The 25918-nt window shown below is 38.0% G+C and overlaps 1 protein-coding gene across 9 annotated transcripts in view; it reads left to right on the forward strand.

Annotated features, from left to right (window-relative positions):
• The window catches only part of IMMP1L (inner mitochondrial membrane peptidase subunit 1), a 103247-nt gene that overhangs the window by 7114 nt on the left and 70215 nt on the right, over nucleotides 1-25918 (forward strand). The window contains exon 1 of one of the 9 annotated variants that reach the window (XM_053562874.1): nucleotides 9435-9504. The exons of 7 other annotated variants lie outside the window; for them this stretch is intronic. The gene's annotated coding sequence lies outside the window, so the exon portion shown is untranslated. Of the gene's footprint in view, nucleotides 1-9434; nucleotides 9505-25918 lie in introns of those variants that run through there. One more of the 9 variants, XM_053562877.1, reaches the window with a different exon arrangement.

Below are 25918 nucleotides of genomic sequence, written 5' to 3' on the forward strand. Positions count from 1 at the left end.
TAGCAAAAGAGGGCTTCTGTTCCTTTTTTTGTTTGTTTGTTTTTTTTTCTTTTTTTGTAGAGACAGAGTCTCACTTTAGAATGCCGTGGCCTCACACAGCTCACAGCAACCTCCAACTCCTGGGCTTAAGCGATTCTCTTGCCTCAGCCTCTCGAGTAGCTGGGACTACAAGCGCCAGCCACAATGCCCGGCTATTTTTTTGGTTGCGGTTTGGCCAGGGCCGGGCTTGAACCCGCCACCCTCGGTATATGGGGCCAGCGCTTTACCGACTGAGCCACAGGCGCCGCCCAAGAGGGCTGCTCTTTTATGGCTCAGGCAACCACTGCTCCGGTGTAACTCCCTTCTGGCCAACCGTCCTCTCTCCGCTCCCGTACCCCAGAGTCTGCACCGACAGGCTGTAGCCCAGCACTGTCTACACCCCTCGAGCAATCACCCAAGAGTCTGGACCCCTGGGGGATAGGCCTCCAGACCTTGGAGTGAGAGCAGAGGGGAGTGCGGGGAGCGCTGGGAGCCTGGGGTTGCGGGCAGAGAACACACACAACTTTACACAGTCTTAATGCCTGGCCGTATTGTCACCAAAAGACAGCTGTCACACTGTGCCTCAGGGAACTGCCACTCCGGTGCGGTCCCCTCTCCGCCGACTGGGATTGGCCTCCAGACCTCAGTGTTAGTGAAGGGGTGCACTGGGAGCTCAGAATTCCAGGTAGAGACTTTATACAGTTTATAACGTTTTATGCCTGGCAGGAGGACGCCATGGCACCCTAGTAGGGGAGGTAAGTCCAGTTTTTAGAGGGTCTCTCCCGTGGAGTGTAGTGGGTGGACCTTTGAACTTTGCCCGGTTGTTTGTGGGCCACTCTGAGCCGTTCTCATGGGGGAGGGGAACTCTCTTCTGCTTGGTGATGGATTTTGTACCTTTTGTTTGTATCCTTGTGGTCGCACCTCGCCTCAGCGGGGTTGACGTGCGTTCTTCAACCTTCTCTCTTAGTGCAGCTCAAATCCACCAGGTTATTTGCTGAATTTTTGTCCTTTAACTCTCCTACTGGACGGGAGCCTCTGTGGAAAGCTGGCTTCAGTCAGCCATCTTGTCTCCTCCCCCCTCATGGAAATTCTTACCACTGAATTCTTTTAAATCTCAGTGATCTATTGAAACTTTTTGACTGATTCATAATAGCAACTGTAGCTTTTCATTTTTGGAGGCTTTAAAATTTTTTTTGTCTTTTTAAAGAACCATGTTTAGAGAAAAAAAACTTACTATACCAGCTGGAAGCTTTGGTCAAGGTTGCTTTCATTAAATTTTTTTTTTTAATTAAATCATAGCTGTGTACATTAATGCGATCATGGGGCACCATACACTGGTTTTATAGACCGTTTAACAAATTTTTATCAAACTGGTTAACATAGCCTTCCTGGCATTTTCTTAGTTATTGTGTTAAGACATTTATATTCTACATTTACTAAGTTTCACATGTATCCTTGTAAGATGCACCACAGGTGTAATCCCACCAATCACCCTCCCTCCACCCAACCTCCCCTCTCCCTCTGCTCCCTTTCCCCCTTCCCCCTATTCTTAGGTTATAACTGGGTTATAGCTTTCATGTGAAAGCCATAAATTAGTTTCATAGTAGGGCTGTACATTGGATACTTTTTCTTCCATTCTTGAGATACTTTACTAAGAAGAATATATTCCAGCTCCATCTATGTAAACATGAAACAGGTAAAGTCTCCATCTTTCTTTAAGGCTGCTTAATATTCCATTGTGTACATATACCACAATTTATTAATCCATTCGTGGATCGATGGGCACTTGGGCTTTTTCCATGACTTAGCAATTATGAATTGGGTTGCAATAAACATTCTGGTACAAATATCTTTGTTATGTGATTTTCGGTCTTCTGGGTATGTACCTAGTAGAGGAATTATAGGATTGAATCGCACATCTATTTTGAAATCTCTAACTGTTCTCCAAACATCTTTCCAAAAGGAATATATTAATTTGCATTCCCACCAGCAGTGTAGAAGTGTTCCTTTTTCTTTTTTTTTTTTTTTGAGACGGAGTTTTACTTTGTCGCCCTCAGTAGAGTGCCATGGCATCACAGCTCACAGGAATCTCCAGATCCCTGGCTATTTTGTTGTTGTTATTGCAGTTTGGCCAGGGCTGGGTTTGAACCCGCTACCCTCTGTATATGGGGCCGGCGCCCTACTCACTGAGCCACAAGCACCACCGAAGTGTTCCTTTTTCTCCATATCTGCGCCAACATCTCTGGTCTTCGGTTTTGTGATGTGGGCTAATCTTACTGGAATGAGATGCTATCTCAAAGTAGTTTTGATTTGCATTTCTCTGATGATTAAAGATGATGAGCATTATTTCATATGTATGTAGGCCGTGTGCCTGTCTTCAGAGAAGTTTCTCTTCAAGTCCCTTGCCTAGCCTGCAATGGGATCACTTCTTCTTTTCTTGCTTATACGTTTGAGTTCTTTGTGGATTCTGGTTATTAAACCTTTGTCAGAGACATAACCTGCAAATATATTTTCCCATTCTGAGGGCTGTTTGCTTGGTTTACTTACTGTGTTGTTGGCTGTGCAGAAGCTTTTTAGTTTGATCAGTTCCCAGTAATGTATTTTTGAAGCTGCTTCAATTGCCTCAGGGGGTCCTTCTCATAAAATACTCACCCAGTCCGATTTCTTCAAGGGTTTTCCCTGCACTCTCCTATAGTATTTTTATAGTTTCATGTCTTAAGTTTAAATCTTTGATCCAGTGAGAGTCTATCTTAGTTAATGGTGAAAGGTGTGGGTCCAGTTTTAGTCTTCTACAGGTTGCCAGCCAGTTCACCCAGCATCGTTTGTTAAATAGGTAATCTTTTCCCCACTAAATGTTTTTAATTGGCTTGTCAAAGATCAAATAATGGTAAGTAGCTGGATTCATCTCTTGGTTCCCTATTCTGTTCCAGACATCTACTTCTCTGTTTTTGTGCCAGTACCATGCTGTTTTGATCACTATTGATTTATAGTATAGTCTGAGGTCTGGTAGCATGATTCCTCCTGCTTTGTTTTTATTTCTGAGTAATGTCTTGGCTGTTCGAGGTTTTTTCTGATTCCATATAAAGCGAAGTATTATTTTTTCAAGATCTTTAAGGTATGACAGTGGAGCTTTAATAGGGATTGCATTAAAATTGTATATTGCTTTGGGGAGTATGGACATTTTATTTATTTTTTATTTTATTTATTTATTTATTTCCTTTTTTTTTTAATTAAATCATAGCTGTGTACATTGATACATCTTGGGGCATCATTCACTAGCTTCACAGACCGTTTACCAAGTTTCACATATACCCTAGTAAGATGCACCACTGGTGTAATCCCACCGATCCCCTTCCCTCTACCCACCTCCCCCCTCCCTTCCCTCCCTTTCCCCCTTCCCCCTATTCTTAGGTTGTAACTGGGTTGTAATTTTCATGTGAAAACCCTAAATTAGTTTCATAGTAGGCCTGAGTACATTGGGTACTTTTTCTTCCATTCTTGAGATACTTTCCTAAGAAGAATATGTTCCAGCTCCATCCATGTAAACATGAAAGAGGTAAAGTCTCCATCTTTCTTTAAGGCTGCATAATATTCCATGGTGTACATATACCACAATTTATTAATCCATTCGTGGATTGATGGGCACTTGGTCTTCTTCCATGACTTAGCAATTATGAATAGGGCTGCAATAAACATTCTGGTACAAATATCTTTGTTATGATGTGATTTTTGGTCTTCTGGGTATATGCCCAGTAGAGGGATTACAGGATTGAATGGTAGATCTATTTTTCGATCTCTAAGTGTTCTCCATATCTGTTTCTAAAAGGAATGTATTAATTTGCATTCCCACCAGCAGTGCAAAAGTGTTTCCTTTTCTCCACATTCGTGCCAACATCTCTTGTCTTGGGATTTGTGATGTGGACTAATCTTACTGGAGTTAGATGATATCTCAAAGTAGTTTTGATTTCCGTTTCTCTGATGATTAAAGATGATGAGCATTTTTTCATATGTCTGAAGGCTGCGCGCCTGTCTTCTTCAGAGAAGTTTCTCTTCAAATCCCTTGCCCAGCCTGCGATGGGATCCCCTGTTCTATTCTTGCTAATGCGTTTGAGTTCTCTGTGGATTCTGGTTATTAAACCTTTGTCAGAGACATAACCTGTAAATATCTTCTCCCATTCTGAGGGCTGTTTGCTTGCTTTACTTACTGTGTTCTTGGCAGTGCAGAAGCTTTTTAGTTTGATCAAGTCCCAGTAGTGTATTTTTGAAGCTGCTTCAATTGCCCAGGGGGTCCTCCTCATGAAACACTCACCCAGACCGATTTCTTCAAGGGTTTTCCCTGCACTCTCCTCTAGTATCTTTATAGTTTCATGTCTTAAGTTTAAATCTTTGATCCAGTCAGGGTCTATCTTAGTTAATGGTGAAAGGTATGGGTCCAGTTTCAGTCTTCTATAGGTTGCCAGCCAGTTTACCCAGTACCATTTGTTAAATAGGGAATCTTTTCCCCACTGAATGTTTTTAATTGGCTTGTCAAAGATTAAATAACGGTAAGTAGCTTGGTTCATGTCTTGGTTCCCTATTCTGTTCCAGACATCTACTTCTCTGTCTTTGTGCCAATATCATGCTGTTTTGATCACTATTGATTTATAGTATAGTCTGAGGTCTGGTAGCGTGATTCCTCCTGCTTTGTTTTTATTTCTGAGTAATGTCTTGGCTATTCGAGGTTTTTTCTGATTCCATATAAAACGAAGTATTGTTTTTTCAAGATCTTTAAAGTATGACAGTGGAGCTTTAATAGGGATTGCATTGAAATTATATATTGCTTTGGGTAGTATGGACATTTTAATAATGTTGATTCTTTCCAGCCATGAGCATGGTATTTTTTGCATTTGTTAACATTTTCAGCTATTTCTTTTCTTAGAGTTTCATAGTTCTCTTTATTGAGGTCTTCCATGTCCTTTGTTAGATAAAGTCGCAAATATTTCATTTTCTTTGGCACTACTGTGAATGGAATAGAGTCCTTAACTGTTTTTCCAGCTTGACTGTTGTTGGTATATATAAAGGCTACCGATTTATGAATGTTGATTTTGTAACCTGAGACGCTGCTGTATTCCTTGATCACTTCTAAGAGTTTTGTAGTAGAAATCCTGGGGTTTTCCAGATATGCAATAATATCATCTGCAAAGAGCGAAAGTTTGATCTCTTCTGACCCTATATGGATACCGTTGATCGCCTTTTCTTTTCTAATTGTGATGGCTAAAACTTCCATTACAATGTTAAAGAGCAGTGGAGACAATAGGCAGCCTTGTCTGGTTCCTGATCTGAGTGGAAATTATTTCAATTTAACTCCATTCAGGAGGATATTGGCTGTGGGTTTGCTGTAGATGGCCCCTATCAGTTTAAAAACTTGTTCAGTGAAGTAGCTCATGTCTATAATCCCAGCACTTTGGGAGGCCAACGCAAGAGGATAACTTTGAGACCAGAAGTTTGTGACCAGCTTGGGCAACATAGCAAGACCTCATTTCTACAAGAAAAAAAAAAAAAAGACATTAGCTGGGGGCAGAAGGCTGAAGCAGGAAGATGGCTTGACCTTAGGAGTTCAGGGCTGCAATGAGCTATGATCAACCACTTCATTCCAGCTTGGGGGATAAAACAAGACCCTGTCACCAAGAAAAAAAGAAAAACCTTGTTTAAGCAGCTATCCTTTCTCCTCAACGATTTTCTAAATGGTGTCTGGGAACTTACCTGCTGTGTCTTGGTCAGCAAGAAGCTGCTACTCCCATTTTCTTGACATTTTTAAAGCCAAGCTTCTTTATAAAATTATCAAACCATCCTTTGGTGGCATTAATCTCTAGCTTTAGATCCTGCATTTTGCTTTTGCTTTAAGTTGTCATAGAGTGGTCTTTCATTTTTTTCATCCAAATTATATTGGCATCTCTATGTATGCCTTTCGTATAGTAATCCTGCACCCATATAAAAGCTGTATTTCAATATAAGATAAAAAGGTACTTTGCAAAAAGTGCAGTTTTTAGCCTGCTGACATAGCTGTAGCATTGCTTTATAGATTTCCTCTTTTTTTTTTTTTTTGAAAACAATCTTTAATTTGGATTTGTTTATCTTGAAATGATGGGCAACTTCAGCTACAGACCTTAATCTGTGGTATGGATCAAGCAATTCTACTTTTTTCTTCTAGGGTGGTTACTTTTCTCTGCTTTTTGGGAGGACTTCCAACATCATTACTGGCATTTCATGACGTTATTTGAGGTTTACAGTGTTGGATTAAACACAAAGAAAAATATACAGGAATCCCGAGAAGTCATTTTTTACTGCTATATGCTATTTACTGGAGATTCAAACTGCTAACATTGAGATGATTAGCATCTCATGGTGTTTTAAGTGGATACTTGCAATGTTTGAGCTCACTGCAATATCAACAGGGGTGGCTATGACATGACAGTAGTACAAGATGTATTACACTTAATTTTATGCAATTATGATATAATAATTTATGTTTCTGTCTACTGCAAATGGCACAACATACCTGGAACCACATATAGTCTGTAAGGTTTGTGTAAGTTTTCATAAATTTTAACTTTATAATAGATTCATGTATATTTTATGCTAGTAAATGGTAGACTGGTATCAATACATTTATTGCATTCATGCCATACCTTTTTCTTATTTTTTTATATTTCTACACAGTTAATCTATGAGTTTTTTCGCATTGTTACATATCTTCCCCCCAAATTTAACAATTTCCCAATTTCTCCTCCCCTCCCCTGGTTGCCCTCTGTTTTAGTGTTGTGATGTCATAGCTCACAGCAACCTCAAACTCTTGGGCTCAAGCCATCCTCTTGGGAGGTCTCAGCCTCCCAAGAAGCTGGGACTACAGGCTCCAGCAACAGCGCCTGGCTAGTTTTTTTATTTGTACAGATGGGGTCTCACTCCTCAGCTCAAGCAGTCCACCTGCTTTGGCATCCCAGAATTCTAGGCTTACAGACTTGAGCCACTGTGCCTGGTCATCCCAATATATTTACTGAAAAAAATTTGGGCACAGAGGACCCAAGCATTTCAAATCCATTGTGTTCAAGGGTCATTTGTATCCTGTAAATGCTATAGAGAACAAATGTGAGTTACCTAATTCAGTCTGAGAGGGGGGAGCCTTGGAAAGGTTCCCCTGAGGAGGAAGCTTAGTTTTATTTTTTGAAGAATGTGTAGGAGATAAAGGCATTAAATAGAATGGAAGCCATTACAAAGAATGGGATGACTCCTCCTTCAATAAATCTGTTCTCATATTCCTATCTAAATAATTCTCATGGTTTATATGGAGTGCTAAGAGAAGAGGAAACAGAAGTTAGAAAGAGCTTCTGATTGCTTTTTGGAAGGTTGTAGATTTTTTTTTCTCTAAGGATAATGAGAATCACTGAAAAGCTTTTAAGTAAAAGAATGACATAATGATGATATTTGGTTGTTATGGAATGGCCTAAAGTGTGCTAAAAGAAAACAGATTAGCTATGAGTGTGATTGGAATGAAGAGAAGAGGATGGATTAAGAGATTACTGTAAGGAGCAAAATTAACATGACCACGGAAGTTTGAGGAGGGGAATCATAGGTGACTAATAAGTTTCTGCCTAGAGTAGCTTTGTGGATGATGGAAAAGAGAGAACAGCAGAATTCTGTAGTTGATATTGGTTGTTTTGTGGGATGGGATATGATAATTTGAGTTTGGACTGTGGTTGAGGTTTCCATAGACTATTCAAGTGGAGATATCCAGTATATAGTAGGCTACATGTGAGAGAAATCTCTAGATACAGATTTGAAATTATTAAGCACATGGTGATGGTTTATTCCAAAGGAATGGATAAACTCACCAAGAAAATACATACTTTAAAGGGGAAAAATAACTGCAAATAAGCTTTGAGGAATGTCAATATTTAAAAGCTGAGCGGAGGCTATGTGTGGCTGGCTGTTTATTACTGTAAGGCTGGGGCTGGAGGATACTTGAGGCCAGGAGTTCCAGAGTATCCTGGGCAAGATAGCAAGACCATCACTGCAAAAAAATTTAAAAAATAAGTAAGATGTGGTGGCATGTGTCTATAGTACTAGCTGCTCAGGAGGCTAAGGCAGAAGAATCACTTCAGTCCAGCAGTTTGAAGTTACAGTGAGCTGTGATTTTGCTACTGCCCTCAAGCCTGGGGAACAGAGCAAGAACCCATGTACAGAGTCCTGCAGTATCAAGAAGACCTCACACAGATGGTCTCTACTGTGTCTGAGGTTAGAAATTCAAACAGCTGATGAGCATTGGATCTTTTTACAACTATGAAAATGTGGATCAGGCAGAATTCTGTGTTGTCTCCAGAGAATTAAATAATTTTTTTTTTTTTTTGTAGAGACAGAGTCTCACTGTACCGCCCTCCGGTAGAGTGCCGTGGCGTCACACGGCTCACAGCAACCTCTAACTCTTGGGCTTACGCGATTCTCTTGCCTCAGCCTCCCGAGCAGCTGGGACTACAGGCGCGCACCACAACGCCCAGCTATTTTTCTGTTGCAGTTTGGCCGGGGCTGGGTCTGAACCTGCCACCCTCAGCATATGAGGCCGGCGCCCTACTCGCTGAGCCACAGGCGCCACCCGAGAATTAAATAATTTTAATAGCATTGTCATCAAGCCAAGTGAAAAGGCCAAAGATTGTTCAGAAAAGAGGATCTTGGATGTAAACTGAGAATCTGAAAGAATCCTAAAGGTTGAGACAGCAGTCTAGCAGAGCATCTGTGTGAAGTTTAGTCTCCTGTACAGTAAGTGAGATACTGCAAAGTGGAGCTGAGCCTGATCCTTGAGTGGAGAAGTGTTCTGGTCAAAACCAAAGGACTACCCCACACACCTGCAGGACTCTAAAGACAAATGCAACTTCTGGCTCCAGAGTCCTTTTTCAAAAACTTGGTTTTGTTTCCTGAGCCAGTATTGTAACAGATCTTTGCAGTAGCAGCTGGACCGGGTTCCCAGTTGGAGACTTTTGGGATTCTGAGAGAAGGTAGAAGGTGGCCTAGCTCCTTGGAATGGCCTGTACTTCATGGAAGGTGGTGAAAAGGAAGGATTGTCCCTGAGCGGTGCCATGGTTTGAACTTAGCATGTCACATTGTGCATTAGTAGCTGCTTTGGAACGCTGTCTGTCTTTTCTTCCTTCTCTGCACCCTCAAAGTCATGTAGCAGATGCAGAGAGTTCTAGCTACAGCTTGTCAAATTGAGGTTTTATACAAAGGATAGGGTTGCAAGAGTACCCCATATGCCTATAAACAGAGCATCTGTAAGGAGAGGGAGGATGAGGTGTCCTTTGTTGAGGTTGGTGATCAGAGCACGCAGCTGCCACCTCAGTTGTCTCCAGTAGCCAGGACCCTCTGGCAAATTTGCTTTCTCCCTACAGGGAGGTTTGAGACAGACAGCATCCTGCACTGAAGCAAACAGACAGGCAGATAGACTGATGGGAGCATAAGGTACTTGCTATAACTGCATCTGCAGCCTTTTCTTACCCCACATTGATCCCATCTTCCTTCCCTGGCTTTTTAAACCACACCAAAGATGAAGGGACTTTGTGGACCCTTTGATGACACAAGGTGGGGAAGGCTGTTCCTTTGAAAGTTGTCAAATTTGTTGTTATATCTAAGAGAGTTATAATTTCTGTGACTGTCAAAATGTAAAAGTGTTCAAAATCTTTTTTAAAAATTTTTTTTTTTTTTTTTTTGAGACAGAATCTCTGTCACCCAGGCTGGAGTACAGTGGTCCAATCATAGCTCACTATAACTTCAAACTCCTGGACTCACAAACAATCCTCCCACCTCAGCTTTCTGAGTAGCTAGGAATACTGGTGTGTGCCACCACACCCAGCTAATTTTTCTTTTTTAGAAAGAAGATGCCTCACCAGATTGCCCAGGCTTATCTTAAATTCCTGGCCTCAAGCTATCCTCACACCTAGACCTCCCAAAATGCCAAGATTATGGATGTGAGCTACCATGTCAGGCCCCCAAATCATTTAAATGTACATGATAGCTTTCTTTGTAGTTATTATGGATATGTAATATGCCCACATATATGTGAAGTGTGCATGTGCACACAATTTTATACAGTCATATGTTAATTTGAGAGATTATTCAGAAGCATGAAGGGAAAGTGATATATTGAAAATTAAAAGCCAGGAGACAAGCTAATCCATGATAGCAGTTTATTTAGAATTTATACTAATTCCATTTCTAGTTACCTTCTGGACATTCTTTTACTAACTTACAACACTATTACTTTTAAACTGTTTAGTCTTGAAGATTTTTAGTCTAAATTTCCTCAAAATTTGAAAAAATTGGAGTAAAATTTTGATAGGTACCTAGAGTTTTATGGAAGTCAAAATACCAAAAGATAGTTTAAAGGTTTTTAAATATTATAAATGCAATGATGTTTTCAAAAGTGTGTTATGTAACCATATTACCTGAAACAAAAAAGGAGTCTGTATTTAAAAAAGAGAAAAGAAATAAAAACAAAATTATAAACAAAAAATAAAAAGCAAAACACATAATACTTCACACTGAACCTCTTCTGGTATTTTGTATTTCAGGAAATGATAGGCCCAATTGTAGATTTAGTTACCTATGTCAAGAAACCTCACTATTCTCGATTCCTCTCTCATACTTTATTCTAGTGTAGCTGGTTTATTACAAAACCTATGGAGTTTACTTCTTAATATCCTTTGTAGGCTGTTTGATTCTCATCTTTGGTTCTCCTACAGTTCATTCTTCACATTCAAGAGCCATCTGATCTTATATATATATATATATATATATATATATATATATATATATGTATATGTATATGGTTTTTTTTTGTTTGTTTTTTAAGAGACAGAGTCTCATTTTGTCACCCTCAGTAGAGTGCAGTGGTGTCACAGCTTACAGCAACCTCCAACTCTTGAGCTTAGGCCATTCTCTTGCCTCAGCCTCCTGAGTAGCTGGGACTACATTTGCCTGCCACAACGCCCAGCTATTTTTTTGTTGCAGTTAGGCCGGGGTTGGGTTTGAACCTACCATCCTCTGTATATGGGGCCAGCGCCCTACTCACTGAGCCACAGGAGCTGCTCCTGATCTTTTATAAATGGAAATCTAATCATATAATAAAAAACCAAAACTTGAAAAACAAATTTTGTAGAGACAGGGGTCTTGCCATATTGCCCAGGCTAGTCTCAAACTCTTGTCCTCAAGTGATCCTCCCCCCTCAGCCTCCCAACTGTTGGTGTTACGGTCATCACCTGCCACATCTGGCCAAAGCCAGAACTTTTTTTTCTTTGTCATGTAGTCTTTTCCTGATGTTTTTATTAGTATTCAATAGTAGTCCATGACTAGCCCCTTCCACCTCTTTTGTCTACCAAGTTATAAACAAGCCAGAATTTTTTTAGAACCTGGATGTAAGTTCCCTTTACCTGCCTCTCCAGGTGCACCACTCTATAATAAATTCTCTTAGTACTTTAACATTCATTGAACATCCTATTTTTACCACATTCCCTTCCTTGAAAAGATAGGAGGAAATGTCTCTTATACTAAAGTTTTCACTTTAAACTACATATCATTGATAAAGCAATCACACCATGCTATCAAAATGAAATCAACTATTTTTACAGAATTTGAGTCTGAGAGCTTTAGAAGCAGCATGTATATCACCTTGCAGCCACATAGTAGGACCCTTTCTACAAAGATTCCAACAGTTTAGTATTTCTAGAAGTCTTCAGTTATAATTGAAGGTAGGCATCATGTATATCACCCTTGTGGCTATATAATGGGTCTCTTTCACAAAGATTTCAACACATTTGTAGTTTTAGAAGTCTCAATTAAAAGGCAGCCTTCAACTGCAGTTGGCTGTCAGCCAATTTAAGGTACACCAGAAAACATAATGGACATGGTAAGCAACTGGCACCCTGTGACACAAATGGGCACCCCTTCAGTTGGGTTTTCAGTGGCTTCTCTAGCCCTCGAGTCCGTATTACCATTGTGTATGCATTGGTAAATTATGATATGATCAAACAGATATGATCAAGACTTACTACTGTGTTTGCTGGTATTCTGGCAACATGGTTGAAGGAGTGAATGCCAGCGTCATGCCTGTATAGAAGGAATTTCTAGACTTCATGTAATCCCTTTTGGCCTCCTTCCTGTCACTATACTAACAGGAAGCTACTGTCCTAACTTCTGTCATCCCAGATATGTTTTAAATGTGTCTTTTCTTTATACAGGGTGGTCATAAAATTTGTGTGCAATTTTAAATTACACACTATTTTAAATGGCACACGAAATTTATGGCCACTTTGTATGAATGAAGCCTTATTATACAAGGTGTCCCAAAGGTTGCCATACATAGGGAAAATGAGAAATTGTAACTAAGTATACCTTTATTTACAAAATATTCATTACATTATTTTACAAAGAGGTGGCCAATACCTGTAATACTCTTGTAGTTTACATCTTTTGCTCAGCATTGTTTGTGAAATGATCCTTTTAATGAACATGTTTGTGGATGATTTATTCTTATTGCTGTATAGCATTATATAAATATGTTATAATTCATTATTCTGCTATTGAAAGGGATTTGGATAGTTTCCCTTTTGTGGCCATTTTCTGCACATGATTGTACTAGTTTATACCCTTATTAGGAATGTTTGAGAACTTCATTTATTTCTCAGTCTTATCAATACCTTATATTTTCTCTTTTTAATCAGTCTTTAGCTTGCCTTTTATTTTCATTAAAAAATATATTCTAACATATCAATTTTATCTTTATGGCTAGTGTTTTATGGCTGTAAGATTCTGAATATGTCTCTGTTTTCTTCTAAAACCCTGCTATTTGCTTTTAAATATTTGCATCTGCAGTCTATTGGAATTGATTCTTTTGTGTTTAGTGTGAGGCAAGGGTAAATAAGGGTACATCTGTTTTTCCTTTATGGGTATCCTATTGATCTAGCTTCATATATAGAAAAGATAGTTCTTTCTCTCCATATATCCATCATTATTTTTTCAAATAAAAAAGTCGCACATATATTAGGGAGATTTCTTTCTGGACCCTCTATTCCACTGGTTAGAGAAATGACCTTTTTCCCACAGAATTTTAGCCATCCTGTGCTGTTCTATCCTGAAGTTGAATCAGTAAAAATAGAAAATACACTCTATGGCAATCCCTTTTCATACGTTTGACTTCCCCTCCCCCCAATCTGTCTACTTATATTACATCTGTAGAACCGTTATGTAATTGGTTTTTATATTTTGTCCAGAGTCGATTGTTGTTGTTGTTGTTGTTTTTTGAGACAGAGTCTCACTTTATTGCCCTCAATAGGGTGCTATGGTGTCACAGCTCACTGCAGCCTCCAGCTCTTGGGCTTAGCAGAATCTCTTGCCTCAGCTTCCTGAGTAGCTGGGACTACAGGTGCCTGCCACAATGCCTGGCTTTTTTTTTTTTTTTTTTTTTTGCCGTTTGGCGGGAGCCAGTTTTGAACCCACTACCCTCAGTATATGGGGCCAGCGCCTACTCAATGAGCCACAGGCACTGCCCTGATAGTTGTTATTTGTGGTAAAGTTAGTCTGTTGTGAACTTAGTTAGAACTGCTTCTCTAATTACTATCTTTTTGGTGAGTCTAGTGATTTCTCCTTTTATTTTATTGCTGATATTGAAAAGGACTGATTTTTTTTTCATTGTTTTGCTAGAGATTTTTCATTTGTATTAATCTCTTAAACTACAATTTGGCTTCATTGACTTTTCTTGGTTTTATGTTTTCTTCCTGTTTCATTAATTATTGTTCTTATCTTTATTACTAAATATTTCTTCTGTACTTTCGATTTGCTGAGGTTTTACCTTTTCCTCCTTTCTTGTAATAAAAGCTTAATTCATTGGTTTTTCAGCCTTGCTTTTCTGATAGACTTTGTAGATAAGAGTGTAATTTTCTCTTAGCACTACTCTAGTTGCTCATACTTGATATTTTATGTTTTTATAATTATTTATTTGAAAATATTTTCTAGTTTTTGTTTTGATCTTCTCTTTGGTCTATGGATTATTTAGGACACTTTTGAGAGTACTGAAATACTAAATTATATTCGATGCCAGGAAAGCAGGGGTAGGCTAGAATTATCCTGGGCAAATGAGTACTTATTTTAATTTTAGCAGATTATTAAGTATAAAAAGAAAATAGGAGAATTTAAATTAAAATTTATAAAACTACTGAATGCTCATATTTTGAAATGTCCAGTGTAATAGGGTAAATATCAAACAATAGACATATTTTGGTTCAAGATTTGTCAAATAAATGTGTCTATTAAAAAAAAGACATTGTGTTTACATTGTGTTTACATTTTAGTAAACACTAAAACATTAAAGATTTTAAGTGATAAAAAGATATTCTAGAGCTAGAATGGCTTAGTGTTTGTGAATATCTCAAGCTGGGACTGTTTTCATATTTGCATGTAGCCCAAATGAGGAATTAAATAACGGCTGACTGGCACTCCTTTAATGTGTCAACTAGAGTCTCAGAGGCATAAAGCTACTGTGATAATCTAAGCACGTGTGATGTTCTAATTATCATGGACATTTCTGCTGAGATGGGATCAAATTTCTTTTCAGTTTGAATAATTATGAGAGCCTAGGAATAGGCCAAATATTTTAAACTATTCCATATGAAGCTTCTTACACCACATCTACTGGTTTTTCATGTAGGGCCCTACAGGCTTATGAAGCCCCTCTCTAAAAAAATACATAATTAATGGACCAATGGGTAGTGTTAGAGAGAAATTTATTGTTTGGACTGCTATTTTCCAGTTTAAGAGTCTGGATAAGAAGTATGTTTATGATCAGTTTCTTGCAGGATGAAAATTAGAAACCTAGCCAACATTTTTGTCATTAATTCAGAACAAATTAGAGCCATCTATTACACAATTTAAGAAGATTTATTCATGGCTCTTCTTCTATATAATTATTATACCTCTTTTTGAATTGTTTTCTTAGGAAATACTTTTTTATTATTTTCAAATTTGATAGCATTAATTACATTCTCTAACTTGAATTCCTTTAGTTTATAATCACTTCATATCTGTGATCATATTTAGTTTCTCATTTATAATGCTTATCTTTGAATTTTCCCTCAATTCGTGTCTTTTCTCTCAGATTAACTTTGAAGTATTTTTAAAAAATAAACTGTTCTATATTATTTTATTTTTTGAGACAGAGTCTCACTTTGTCGCCCTTAGTAGAGTGCCATGGCGTCACAGCTCAGAGCAACCTCAAACTCTTGAGCTCAAGGAATCCTTTTGGCTCAGCCTCCTTAGTAGCCAGAAGTACAGGCACCTGCCATGACACCCGGCTATTTTTAGAGACAGGGTCTCACCCTTGCTCAGGCTAATCTTGAACCTGTGAGGTCAGGCAATCCACCCGCCTCGGCCTCCCAGAGTGCTAGGATTACAGCTGTGAGCTACTGTGCCCTGCCCCAATAATCTATTTTAGTGGTATAAAATAGATTATAGTATAAAGTAGTATAAAGTCCTAGATTTATGTATTTATTAATTTTATTTCGAAAGTAACTAATTTCTATTTTTTTTTTTCTGAATTTATTCCTTCTCTCTTCTTTGAATGTTTTAGTCTATTCTGTACTGCTGTAACAGAATACCTGAGACTGGGCAATTTATAATGAACAGAAGTTTATTGGCTCAGGGTTTGGGAGGCTGGGAAGCCCAAGATTCAGGGACTGGTATCTGATGAGGAAATCCTGGCTGTGTCATTCTGTAGCAGAAGGGCAAACAGAGAGCCAGAAAGAGCCAGAGAGAGCAATAAAGCAAACTGGGAGTTACTAGCCCTAAATAGTTCATGAGGGTAGAGCCTTCATGTCTTAAACACTTTCCATTAGGCTCCACCTCCCAACACTTGCATTGTTAATACAGTTTCCAATACATTTGGGGGGACACACTGAAACTTTGGTATTTTTTTTACTGTAGCACTTTTTTTTTTTATTGTTAAATCATAGCTGTGTACATTAGTGCAATCAAGGGGTACAATGTGCTGGTTTCATATACAATCTGAAATATTCTCATCAGACTGTTCAACGTAGCCTTCATGGCATTTTCTTAGTTATTGTATGTAGACATTTGTATTCTGCATTTAGTAGGTTTCGTCTGTACCCATTTAAGATGTACTGTAGGTGTGGTCCCATCTATTACCCTCCCTTTACCCTAACCTCCCCACTCCCTTCCCCTCCCTTGGCCCTTTCCCCATATTCTAGCAAAAATTGTGGTACATGTATACTGTGGAATATTGTGCAGCCTTAAAGAAAGATGGAGACTTTACCTCTTTCATGTTTACATGGATGGAGCTGGAACATATTCTTCTTAGCAAAGTGTCTCAAGAATGGAAGAAAAAGTATCCAATGTACTCAGCCCTGCTATGAAGCTAATTTACAGCTTTCATATGAAGGCCATAACCCAACTATAGCACAAGAATACTGTAGCACTTTTTAAAGCAGTAATTAATATGTAATTCAAATAATCTATTCTGGTAATTTCTGGATGAATCTGTCCAATACAACTTCCTGTGTTGTTAGAAATATTCTGCATCTACACTGTCCAGCAAAATAGCCATTAAAGACATATGATTACTGAGCCACTTGAATGTGACTGATATGACTGAGGAACTAAATTTTTTATTGTATTTAATTTTAATTATTTAAATTTAAACAGCTATCTGTGGTAAGTTGCTGCTATATTAAATCACACAGCTCTAGATCAAGATTTTGTATTTTTTCTATAAAAGATCAAACTGTAAATATTTTAGATTTTGTGCTCTATATGGTCTCTATTGCCTCTACTTAACTCTGCTGTTACAGCACAAAAGCAACCACTGCTAATGTATGTGTAATGAGTATGACTTTGTTCCACTTAAACATTATTTACTAAAACAGTGTCTGTTGGATTTGGCTCATGGAGCCTGATTTGACAACTTCTCAATATTAAAAAAATGTATCTAGGGGTCTTTATTTCAACTACCTGTATTCCTTACATCTTTTCAGCACCCTTCTTTTGTGTGTGTGTGTAGGGGGGATTTTTGGAGGCGACAGAGGAGTCTCTTTTCTTGCCATTTTAGGAAGAGTATTATCCTTTTGGGTTGCTTTTCTGTCTTCTTTCCTTCTCCCTTCCTTCCTGTTTAAATTTCTATAAAATCTGTTTATTTATTGGTATATTTTGCTTAAAAGTATATAAGCAGGGAACAAGCAGACAGGCCCAGACCTTTTTTATTTTTATTTATTTACAGAGCCTCAAGCTGTCGCCCTGGGTAGAGTGCTGTGGCATCACAGCTCACAGCAAACTCCAACTCCTGGGCTCAAGCGATTCTCCTGCCTCCACCTCCCAAGTAGCTGGGACTACAGGCGCCTGCCACAGTGCCCGGCTATTTTTTTTTGGTTGCAGCCTTCATTGTTTGGCACCCGGGCTGGATTTCGAACCCGCCAGCTTAGGTGTATGTGGCTGGCGCCTTAGCTGCTTGAGCCTCAGGTGCTGAGCCGGCCCAGACCTTCTTTAATAGCCAAATAAAAGGGGCCCTATTTTAGTTTAGCTATTTATTTATTTTGAAACAGAGTCTCACTCTTTCACCCAGGCTAGAGTGCCATGGTGTCAGCCTACCTCACAGCAACCTCAAACTCCTGGGTTCAAGTGATCCTCATGCCTCAATCTTCCAAGAAGCTGGGAGTACAGGTGCCATAACACCCAGCTAATTTTTTCTATTTTTTTGAGATGGGGTCTCACTTTTGCTCGGGCTGTCTCTTAACTCCTGAGCTTAAGGAATCCACCTGGCTTGGCCTCTCAGAGTGCTAGGATTACTGGTGTGATCCACGGAACCCAGCCATAAACTGTTTTTTTAATTCTATTCTTTTTAATACGTTTTTAGCTGGGTACACACCCATAGTCCCACCTACTCAGGAGGGTGAGGCAGGAGGGGTTTGAGGTTGTTGTGAGCCCTAGGCTGATAGTATGACACTCTACCCTGAGGCAACAGAGTGAGACTGTCTCAAAAAACAAATAATAACCACAAAAATTTAAAAAAATGTATAATTTCTGTGAACCTTATAGAGAAGAATAATTCTATTTTGTATGTCTCTTGTTTTATAGATGTACTGTCTTTCCATTATTCTGAAGATATGGGAATAGAATTTCTTTTTTAAAATTTTTCTTTTGATTTCTTTAGGGTTAATTGTTCCTTTTGTTTTTATCATGGTCTTCTCTTTCATGGTTATGGCTTTCTTAAATGTTGGTGATCCTTGGTTGTCCATTCATGTTGATAAATGAAGGACCAGTTGAATACTATAGGGAACTGGAAAGCATTTTCTCTTTGTTTTCCCAAGAAATCTTTGCCCTAAATGGAAGAAGACTGACATAGTTTCTTGTAGGTTGGTGGTTAGTAGCACTTATTTATTGGTATATTTTGCTTTGAAGTATGTAAGCAGAGAGCAAGCAGACAAGCCCAGACTTTCTTTAATAGCCAAATAAAGAGGACCCTATTTTACTTTTTCCACTTTCATACTTGGAGATGAAATTCCTCTCAGTAGATTTTATATATATATATAATTTTTTTCCCCCCCAAGAAGTAGCCTCTGTAACTATTGATTCAGCCCAGAATCCCAAAGGAAGATAACTTTCATCTTTGTGACATATTCTTATATGTTTTTGCTTGGCTGAGGTTAGTCATTCATTTTCTGGGATGAGATAGTAAATATTTTAGGTTTTGCTGGCAAGATAATTTTTTTTGCAATTACTCAACTCTGCCATGGGAAAGCAGCTATAGATGACATTAACAAATAAGCATGACTGTGTTTTAATAACAATTTAATTATGAATGCTGAAATTTGAATTTCATATATTTTTCACATGTACAGAATATTCTTGTTTTTTTCTTTCAGTCATTTAAAAGTGTAAGAACCAGTCTTACCTTATAGATCATTACAAAAAACAGGTTGTGAGCCAGAAGATTTACCGTATGAACCAAAGTTTGCCAACCCATGTGCTAGACTCTTGTCTCCACTCTTTTCTGCCTATCACTATGATTTCATATGCTCTATCTCCCAGAAACTCTTCAAAATCTCTAGTGTGTTGATTCATCTCCTTTTCTTAGTTTCTATTTATCTTCATAGATATTTGAAAGATAAATAGAAATTTTTATGACTGTTAGGCAAATGGTTCTTTCAAACAAATTTCTGAAGGGAGTAGTAATAAAATGTGCCTGTCATTTTAAATTAGAATCCCCTTAGGCATGATATGGGGGGGAGGAAGATAAGCAGTAGAACTAAAATGTAAAGTATCTTCTTTAGTGTCTTCTTCAGTATCGCCACTCAATGGGATGTGTTTGTAATTATAACAGTAAGTAATGTTTTTGTTGAATGCTTACTGTGGTCTATGTAGTGTTTATAATGCCTTACATATACTAATCTTCATTCATTTTACAGATGACTGAATTTAGAAATTAACTGAGTCACATAAAGGATAAGCAGTTTGCTTTATCTAGATCCCATAATTTATAAGTAGTAGAGCTAGGGTTCACAATAGAGCTAGCCTGTCTGACTTCAAAGTCCATGCTCTTATCCACTATTTTCTTTTGATTCCAAACTCAGTCTTAGTTTGCTCCTCAAGATAGCTAATGTAGCTAATTTATGGCTGTTGGTACAAAATAGAAGGCATATTTGCCTTACTGGAATGGGTATGTATTCAGAGTGATTAGAATCTTGAGGAAAAAGTGATGTGAAAGCAATTGGTAAATGCTACACATGTAACTCAGAGGTGAATAATTTTAAGTTTCTTAAAATCTGTCTTTTTTTTTTTTTTGTAGAGACAGAGTCTCACTTTATGGCCCTCGGTAGAGTGCCGTGGCCTCACACAGCTCACAGCAACCTCCAACTCCTGGGCTTAAGCGATTCTCTTGCCTCTGCCTCCCAAGTAGCTGGGACTTCAGGCGCCTGCCACAACGCCCGGCTATTTTTTTGGTTGCAGTTTGGCCCGGGCCGGGTTTGAACCCACCACCCTTGGCATATGGGGCCGGCGCCCTACCCACTGAGCCACAGGTGCCGCCCCTTAAAATCTGTCTTAATCTTATCCATAAAACAATTGGACTTCTTTGTTTCTCTGGAGTATAGAAGTTTCAGTTTCGACTCACATTAAAGAAAAAAAATTTTTTTTTTCTTTTTGCAGTATTGGCTGGAGCTGGGCTTGAACCCACCACCCCTGGTATTTGGGGCCAGCACCCTACTCCTTGAGCCACAGGCGCTACCCCTAAAGAAAAATTTTATGATAAAATTATCTAGTGCTGAAACAGGATCTATGGTACTTGCTTTTTAAAATCTTTAAAATTTTAATTTTGTAGTTTGACTTTTTATATTTTTTTATTCCCCAAAGTAAAAGGTTAAAAACAATTTTTTTAAAGGCCATTTGGTATTATAATTTTTCCCTATTCATGAAAATGAAAGATATGAGAATAATTTTATAAATCATTTGATGTTCTAGGGTTGTTTTTATTTTCACTTTTTTTTTTTTTGTATAACATAAGCAATGAGTTTATCTAAAGCAGAGAACTTGAGACTCGGTGTTTTAACTCTGTAGTGGCAGGTTGAACATCTGAGCTTAGAATTTTCATGGATATAATTTACCCTTTAGTAAAACCTTGTCTATAAGAATTGGCCATCCTAGAAAACCTAGCAACTTGATACAAATACTTGCAAGTAGAGGTACCATAAACCAACTGGGGTACCCCAATAGGGTAATTCTCTTTGTCTTCCTTTACTTATTTATTTATTTTTGCAGTTTTTGGCTGGGGCCAGGTTTGAACCCACCACCTCTGGTATATGGGGCCAGTGCCCCACTCCTTTGAGCCACAGGTGCCACCCTGTCTTCCTTTATTTTTAAAGGATTTGTTTCCCATTCTTTTTGAAAACTCATTTATCTACAAATGAGGTTGGTTTCTTCTTTCACAATAAGGTAGCTTTGACTAATTTTAGGAGGAAAAGGCAATGGAGAAGACGCGTTAGAATGTACCTCCAAATCAGAATTGGAATTCAAACAACAAATTCCTGGGAAAAGAACTAAGAGCTCAGTATAAACAAAAAACCATCAACCACTTTTCCTTATACCTTATACAAGTGGTACGTACCAACTACTACTTTTCTTTATACGCCATACAAGTTGTGCCAGTCTCTACTTTTCTTCACATTCCAGACTAGTGGTATCACAATAGAAAAACTCACCAGAGAAGTGGTACAAAAATTCACAAACAAACAATTTAGGGGATTCCCAACACAAACAATCTAAAATGCCACGACCTATCAATCCAATGGGAATTCTCATTTCAATCAAATGGGAATTAATCATTTACAACCAATGTTTTTTTTTTTTCCCAAGATACTTTGAAGTGGGCCTTCCTTACATTGCAACAAAGTTCACAAATAACAGACAATACAGGGACATTTTTGTGACAATACCCTGTCACAAAAATGTCAGGGTCTATCAAACAAATTGGAATCCAAAGAGGACAAACACCACCCCAAATAGCACATTAGACAGTGCCTTAGCACATCAAATGCCCTACTACAGGTTTGGTGGAATCAGGGTCTCAGCATGTATGCTGGGGAACTTACCCCCCAAAAGACCTGACACCTGGATACGTTACAAATCTATTTTCTTCTCCTCATCTCAGTTTTGGTTGTGGGGAGCTGTGTCTGTTTTGGGGAGACAGATATGAGTTCTTGGAGCTAAAATAGGCAGCTATTCTTGGTATTCTAGGGTTGAATTAAAAAAAATAAAGCTAATCATGTTTCTTTTTCTTTTAACCATTTTCTGTATTAACTCACACGAAAATTGATGAATAACCATCATATATAATGATCATTTTCCCTCACTGTGCATTGGAATATGCTCACTATTGCTTATCATTAGCTTAGTTTTGATTCTCTAAATATTTGTGTCAGTGCTTTAAGACCTTTAAAAAAAATTTTGTCATAAAATATATATAACATAAAATCTGCCTTTTTAATCATTTTAAGTGTACAGTTCAGTGGCATTAAATATATTTCCAGTGTTGTGTAATCTTTGCCAATATTGTGAAATCTTAAGTTTTTAAAACTCAGATACTTGTATGCCAGTGAGATACAGATAGGGCCCACAGTGGTGGCTTACGCCTGTAATCCTAACCCTCTGGGAGGCCAAGGCGAGTGAATTGCCTGAGCTCACGGGTATGAGACCAGCCTGAGCAGAGCGAGACCTTGTCTCTAAAAATAGCTGGGCGTTGTGGTGGGCTCCTGTAGTTCCAGGTACTTAGCGGGCTGAGGCAAGAGAATCATTTAAGCCTAAGAGTTTGAGGTTAGTGTGAGCTGTGATGCCATGGCACTCTACCTAGGGTGACAAAGTGAGACTGTCTCAAAACAAAAACAAAAAGATTCAGTTATTTACATACTGGTGTTCATGAGATAGGAGGAATTTTGACTTTCAAGTCATTTTATTTAAGAAATACATTCTGCCATGACTTAGCAATTATGCATTGGGCTGCAATAAACATTCTGGTACAAATATCTTTGTTATAATGTGATTTTTGGTCTTCTGGATATATACCTAGTAGAGGAATTGTAGGATCGAATGGCAGGTCTATTTTTAGATCCCTAAGTGTTCTCCAAACATCTTTCCAAAAGGAACGTATTAGTTTGCATTCCCACCAGCAGTGTAGAAGTGTTCCCTTTTCTCCACAGTGGGACAACCTAGGGTGCATCTTACAAGGGTACATGTGAAATTTACTTAATGATGAATATAAATGTCTTAACACAATAACTAAGAAAATGCCGTGAAGGCTGTGTTATCCAGTTTGATGAAAATATTTCAAATTGTATATAAAACCAGCACATTGTACCCCATGATTGCATTAATGTACGCAACTATGATTTAATAAAAAAAAATGAAATGCATTCTGTTTGGGCAGCGCCTGTGGCTTAGTGAGTAGGGCACTAGCCCCATATACCGAGGGTGGCGGATTCAAACCAGGCCCCGGGCAAACTGCAACAAAAACATAGCCGGGCCTTGTGGCGGGTGCCTGTAGTCCCAGCTACTTGGGAGGCTGAGGCAAGAGAACCACTTGAGCCCAGGAGTTTGAAGTTGTTGCCATAGATAACCATTTTTCTGATGGATCTGGCCAAAGTAAATCCCAGAAGTGTCAATCTGCCACACGTGAGACGCATCCAGACTATTTGAGTCCTTTTTTGCTTATCTGTGGTATTGGATATTGCAAGAAGTAAGCATGGACCATTTTTTTGCTTATCAGCTTTCATTAGTATTTGTATTTTTAATGTGTGGCCCAAGATAGTGCCTCTTCTCCCATCGTGTGGCAGAGAAAAAGAAAATGTTAGATACCACTGTAGGATTCACCATTCTAGATGCCATTAAGAACATTAATGATTCATCAGGAGAAGTCAAAATATCATCATTAATAGGAATGTAGAAGAAATTGATTCCAACTTCTATGGAGGGAGAAGTCTTAAACCTCTGCAAATGTGGTCAAAGAAACAAGAAAACTGGAAGTGGAGCCTGAAGATGTGACTGAATTGCTGCAATCTCATGATAAAACTTTAATAGATGAGGAGGTGCTTCTTATGTTTAGCAAAGAATATTTCTTGAAATGTATCCTACTCCTGGTGAAGATGATATGAACATTGTTGAAATGACAACCAAGGATTTAGAATATTTCATAACTTGATGAAGTAGCAAAAGGGTTTGAAAAGATTGATGCCAATTGTGAAAGAAGTTCTATGGGTAAAATGCTATCAAACAGCATCACATGCTCCGGAGAAGTCTTTCATGAAAGCAAGAGTCAATCAATGCAGCAAATTTAATTGTTTCCTTCTCTTGAGAAATTGCCACCGTCTTCAGCAGTCACCACCTTGATCAGTCCAGCTATCAACTTTGAGACAAGAAACTCCAAATGCAAAAAGGTTATAAGACTTGCTGAAGGCTCAAGTTATTGTTCACATCTTTTTAGCAATAAAATATTTTCAAATAAGATATGTACATCATTTAAACAAAATGTTGCTCACTTAATAGACTACTGTGTAGTGTAAACATAACATATGCACTGGGGAACCAAAAATTCACGTGACTTGCTATATTGAGATATTCTCTTTATTATAGTGGTCCAGAGTGGAACCCACTGACCTCTGAGCTATGCCTGCATTTCTGCATTGAATCTGTTGATCACTTTGGATAGTATGGTTGCTCTGAGAATATTAAGTCTTCCAATTTATGACTATAGGATGTCTTTCCAGTTATATAGGTCTTAAAATTTAAAATTATTTTTAGCAATGTCTTGTAGTTTTCAAGGATATTACTACTTTTTTATCTTCTTGCTTAAGTTTATTTCTACATATTTTGTACTTTTGATGCTATTATAAATGGAATTGTTTATAAACATTTTTAAAATTTTTCATTGTTGCTGTGTAAAAACATGACTGGTTTTTATATATTTGTTATATTATAGCAATTTGGTGAATTTGTTTGCTAGTTCTGACAGTTGTTTTGTGGAATCTTCTGGATTTTCTGCATATAAGATAGTGCCATCTGAAGACAGAGATAATTTTTCTTTTTCCTTTCTAATTTGGATACCTTTATTTCTATTTTTTTGCCTAATTGCTGTGGTTAAAATATTCAGTACTATGTTGAATAGCAGTGGCAAAAGTCTACTAGTAGCAACAGGTCTACACTGGTGGAACGGTTAATCTTGTTCCTGATTTTTGGGTCAAAGTTTTCAGTTCTTTGCCACTAAGTATGATGTCAAATGTGCGTTTTTATATATTACTGATTATATAATTAGTAATTAATTTTCATTCTATTCCTAGTTTGCTGAGTGTTTTTATTATGAAAGGGTGTTGAATTTTGTCATGTGCTTTTTCTGCATCTATTGAGATGATTTTATAGTTTTTTTTTTAAATTTTATGTGGTATATTACATTGGTTGATTTTTTTTTTTATGTTTTAACATCATTATATTCTAGGAATAAATCCCACTTGGTCGTGGTATATAATCTGTTTAATGTACTGCTGAATTTGGTTGGCTAGTATTTTTCTGAGGACTTTTTATGAATATTCATGAGGAATATTGGCCTGTGGGTTTTTTCTTTCTTTCTTTTTTTTTTTTTGGTTTGGTTTCAGGTTACTGCAGGCCTTACAGAATGAGGACATGTTCCCTCTCCCTTAATTTTATGGAAAATTTTGAGAAGCATTGGTGTTTATTATTTGTTGCCTGTTTAGTAGTATTTGCCAGTGAAGCCAACTGGTGTATGTGTTTACTTCAATGAGAGGAGGTCATTCATTTTTTAATGAACACAGTACAATATATGCAAACAATTGCATTTTATTTCTATGATATATGTTATAGCTGTAGTTTCATTTAATTCTAGTGATAATAAACAAGATTAGCTCTAGTTTTCTAGGGCTACTATAATAAATCATTACAAATTTGGTGACTTAAAACAAGAGAAATTTATTGTTTCATAATTGTGGAAAGCTTGTTCTTTATGGAGGCTTTAAGGGAGAATCCATCCCATTCTTCTCCCTATCTCCTGATGGTTGTTGATAATCCTTAGTGTTCCTTGGGTCAGAGAAGCCTGACTGATTTTTAGATGTTCCATACTCATATTGCTACCCTCTCTGTGTGTTCTTTTCTGTCTCTCTTTTTTTGCAGTTTTTGGCCAGGGCTGGGTTTGAACCTGCCACCTCTGGTGTATGGGACCGGTGCCCTACTCCTTGAGCCACAGGCGCTGCCCTTTTTTCTGTCTCTTCTAAGTACATTCTCATTAGATTTAGGTCCCACATAACACTATATGATCTCAACT

Source organism: Nycticebus coucang, chromosome 14 (genome assembly GCF_027406575.1).
Source record: "Nycticebus coucang isolate mNycCou1 chromosome 14, mNycCou1.pri, whole genome shotgun sequence".
Taxonomy (NCBI): Eukaryota; Metazoa; Chordata; class Mammalia; order Primates; family Lorisidae; genus Nycticebus; species Nycticebus coucang.